Source organism: Procambarus clarkii, unplaced genomic scaffold, assembly GCF_040958095.1.
Source record: "Procambarus clarkii isolate CNS0578487 unplaced genomic scaffold, FALCON_Pclarkii_2.0 HiC_scaffold_115, whole genome shotgun sequence".
NCBI classification, from domain to species: Eukaryota; Metazoa; Arthropoda; class Malacostraca; order Decapoda; family Cambaridae; genus Procambarus; species Procambarus clarkii.
The window spans coordinates 870,671-875,264 of NW_027189148.1; positions in this window are offsets into that span (position 1 = coordinate 870,671).

The following is a 4,594-nucleotide window of genomic DNA, read 5'->3' on the forward strand; positions in this document are numbered from 1 at the left end:
ATACTGATCAGGCCGCTTCACACTATCAAGAACCTAAAGAATACTTCTAGTAATAATATACCAGATGCAAGAATTATAGTCATGCTAATAGTTCGACTGGTCTATTAAGTGCGATGCCCAGTAGTGATGTACTCACATCATACGTCTTTTACATATAAATAGATACCTTTATAAACTTTATCTATTCTCTTCAAGAGCTTGTAGGTAGTTAAGAGTCTCTCTCTCTCTCTCTCTCTCTCTATCTCTCTCTCTCTCTCTCCTCTCTCTCTCTCTCTCTCTCTCTCTCTCTCTCTCTCTCTCTCTCTCTCTCTCTCTCTCTCTCTCTCTCTCTCTCTCTCTCTCTCTCTCTCTCTCTCTCTCTCTCTCTCTCTCTCTCTCTCTACTCGGTCTCTCTCCTCTTCTCTCTCTCTCTCTCTCTTCCTCTCTCTCTCTCTCTCTCTCGCTCTCTCTCTCTCTCTACATCTCTCCTCCCTCTCTCTCTACTCTCTATCTGTGACTATTATCTCTGTGCTCTCTCTACCATTTCTCTCTCATCTCTCTCTTTATGCTTCATAAGGTGTGGGTTCCTCAGCTGTCGCTGCATACTCAGGTAATGGTCTCACATATGTAGTATGTGTGGATTTGGAATCCTTTTAGTTTAGATTTTTAAATGACGTTCTTTTGTTTGGTAACTTCCCATATGGTGCTAATGATGTCCTGTTCACATTAGCTTGTGGTGTTTAGTGTTTGGATAATTTCTACTCTCGGATGATGATATGTCGTGATTGTAGGTGTTGTGTGGTGGTGATGTGTAGTAACGGTAGGTGTTGTGTGGTGGTGATGTGTAGTGACGGTAGGTGCTGTGTGGTGGTGATGTGTAGTGAAGGTGGGTGTTGTTTGGTGGTGATGTGTAGTGATGGTAGGTATTGTGTGGTGGTGATGTGTAGTGATGATAGGTGTTGTGTGGTGGTGATGTGTAGTGACGGTAGGTGTTGTGTGGTGGTGATGTGTAGTCAGGATAGTTGTTGTGTGGTGGTGTTCTGTAGTGACGTAAGGTGTTTTGTGGTGGTGATGTGTAGTGATGGTGGTGGGTGTTCTGTAGTGGTGGTGATGAAAATTTAAGTATTTTTGGAAGATGGCTACAGTTACGAGGCTGGTCGTTTACAGTGTAGATGGTTACAGTGTTTCAGGTTGTGTGAAGTAAATACGGTTACAATGATGAGGGTTGTCATTAGTTAAGACGATTACTGTGGTGAAGATAGTGCGATAGTGCGTAGTAACTATGGTTAGTGACGATAGTCATTTGTAGTGAAGATCGACACCACTGACGACTGTGTTGTAAAGTTACAGTGATGAAACTATTTTATAATAAAGATGATTACAGTGAAGATATTGTGTGTACTGAAAATGATTATAGTGAAGTTTTTGTGTGTAGTTAAGATGGTTACAGTGAAGATAGTGTGTAGTGAAGATGGTTACAGTAAAAAATAGTGTGTAATGAAGATAGTGTGTAGTGATGATAGAGTGTAGTGAAGATGGTTACTATGAAGATAGTGTGTAGTGAAGAGAGTTACAGTATAGTGTGTGTAGTGATGATAGTGTGTAGTGAAGATGGTTACTGTGAAGATGGTTACAGTATAGTGTGTGTGTGTGAGTAGTGAAGATGGTTACAGTATTGTGTGAAGACGGTTACAGTATTGTGTATGTAGTGAAGATGGTTACAGTAATGTGTATGTAAGTGAAGATGGTTACATTATAGTGTGTGTTGTGAAGATGGTTTCCAGTATAGTGTGTGTAGTGAAGATGGTTACATTAATAGTGTGTGTTGTGAAGATGGGTTACAGTATAGTGTGTGTAGTGAAGATGGGTACATTATAGTGTGTGTGTTGTGAAGATGGTTACAGTATAGTGTGTGTAGTAAGGATGGTTACATTATAATTGTGTGTTGTGAAGATGGTTACAGTGTAGTGAAGATGGTTACGTTATAGTGTGTGTTGTGAAGATGGTTACAGTATAGTGTGTGAATTGAAGATGGTTACATTATAGTGTGTGTTGTGAAGATGGTTACATAATAGTGTGTGTTGTGAAGATGGTTAACAGTATAGTGTGTGTTGTGAAGATGGTAACAGTATAGTGTTTGTTGTAAAGATGGTTACATTATAGTATGTGGAGTGAAGATGGTTATAGTATAGTGTGTGGAGTGAAGATGGTTACAGTATAGTGTGTGGAGTGAAGATGGTTACAGAATAGTGTGTGTAGTGAAGATGGTTGCAGTGAGGATATAATGTGTGTATTCACCTAGTTGTGCTTGAGGGGGTTCAGCTCTGCTCTTGCGGAGCAAGAGTTCTTTCCCTCTTTCCTAAAACACCCAACTCTCGTATGCCCAGTCCTCGACGACGTGCACCATGACTGATGATATTTTCTTAGAAGCGGACAGACTTGGTTTTCTTCTGGTGGCAGCCATCGTCGCCGGAGACCTTTTCCTTCTCCATACTGATCAGGCCGCTTCACACTATCAAGAACCTAAAGAATACTTCTAGTAATAATATACCAGATGCAAGAATTATAGTCATGCTAATAGTTCGACTGGTCTATTAAGTGCGATGCCCAGTAGTGATGTACTCACATCATACGTCTTTTACATATAAATAAGATACCTTTATAAACTTTATCTATTCTCTTCAAGAGCTTGTAGGTAGTTAAGAGTCTCTCTCTCTCTCTCTCTCTCTCTCTCTCTCTCTCTCTCTCTCTCTCTCTCTCTCTCTCTCTCTCTCTCTCTCTCTCTCTCTCTCTCTCTCTCTCTCTCTCTCTCTCTCCTCTCTCTCTTCTCTCTCCTCTCTCTCTCTTTTTCAACATGTCTTCGACTCGAAGCTGAAGACTCTTAATTGTGAAATTAATCCTGTGGCAAAATTTCGACCATTTTTCCAAGTTTTTGTTATGCTTCATAAGGTGTGGGTTCCCAGCTGTCGCTGCATACTCAGGTAATGGTCTCACATATGTAGTATGTGTGGATTTGGAATCCTTTTAGTTTAGATTTTTAAATGACGTTCTTTTGTTTGGTAACTTCCCATATGGTGCTAATGATGTCCTGTTCACATTAGCTTGTGGTGTTTAGTGTTTGGATAATTTCTACTCTCGGATGATGATATGTCGTGATTGTAGGTGTTGTGTGGTGGTGATGTGTAGTAACGGTAGGTGTTGTGTGGTGGTGATGTGTAGTGACGGTAGGTGCTGTGTGGTGGTGATGTGTAGTGAAGGTGGGTGTTGTTTGGTGGTGATGTGTAGTGATGGTAGGTATTGTGTGGTGGTGATGTGTAGTGATGATAGGTGTTGTGTGGTGGTGATGTGTAGTGACGGTAGGTGTTGTGTGGTGGTGATGTGTAGTCAGGATAGTTGTTGTGTGGTGGTGTTCTGTAGTGACGTAAGGTGTTTTGTGGTGGTGATGTGTAGTGATGGTGGTGGGTGTTCTGTAGTGGTGGTGATGAAAATTTAAGTATTTTTGGAAGATGGCTACAGTTACGAGGCTGGTCGTTACAGTGTAGATGGTTACAGTGTTTCAGGTTGTGTGAAGTAAATACGGTTACAATGATGAGGGTTGTCATTAGTTAAGACGATTACTGTGGTGAAGATAGTGCGATAGTGCGTAGTAACTATGGTTAGTGACGATAGTCATTTGTAGTGAAGATCGACACCACTGACGACTGTGTTGTAAAGTTACAGTGATGAAACTATTTTATAATAAAGATGATTACAGTGAAGATATTGTGTGTACTGAAAATGATTATAGTGAAGTTTTTGTGTGTAGTTAAGATGGTTACAGTGAAGATAGTGTGTAGTGAAGATGGTTACAGTAAAAAATAGTGTGTAATGAAGATAGTGTGTAGTGATGATAGAGTGTAGTGAAGATGGTTACTATGAAGATAGTGTGTAGTGAAGAGAGTTACAGTATAGTGTGTGTAGTGATGATAGTGTGTAGTGAAGATGGTTACTGTGAAGATGGTTACAGTATAGTGTGTGTGTGTGAGTAGTGAAGATGGTTACAGTATTGTGTGAAGACGGTTACAGTATTGTGTATGTAGTGAAGATGGTTACAGTAATGTGTATGTAGTGAAGATGGTTACATTATAGTGTGTGTTGTGAAGATGGTTTCAGTATAGTGTGTGTAGTGAAGATGGTTACATTATAGTGTGTGTTGTGAAGATGGTTACAGTATAGTGTGTGTAGTGAAGATGGTTACATTATAGTGTGTGTGTTGTGAAGATGGTTACAGTATAGTGTGTGTAGTAAGGATGGTTACATTATAATGTGTGTTGTGAAGATGGTTACAGTGTAGTGAAGATGGTTACGTTATAGTGTGTGTTGTGAAGATGGTTACAGTATAGTGTGTGAATTGAAGATGGTTACATTATAGTGTGTGTTGTGAAGATGGTTACATAATAGTGTGTGTTGTGAAGATGGTAACAGTATAGTGTGTGTTGTGAAGATGGTAACAGTATAGTGTTGTTGTAAAGATGGTTACAGTATGTAGTGAAGATTATAGTATGTGGAGTGAAGATGGTTATAGTATAGTGTGTGGAGTGAAGATGGTTACAGTATAGTGTGTGGAGTGAAGATG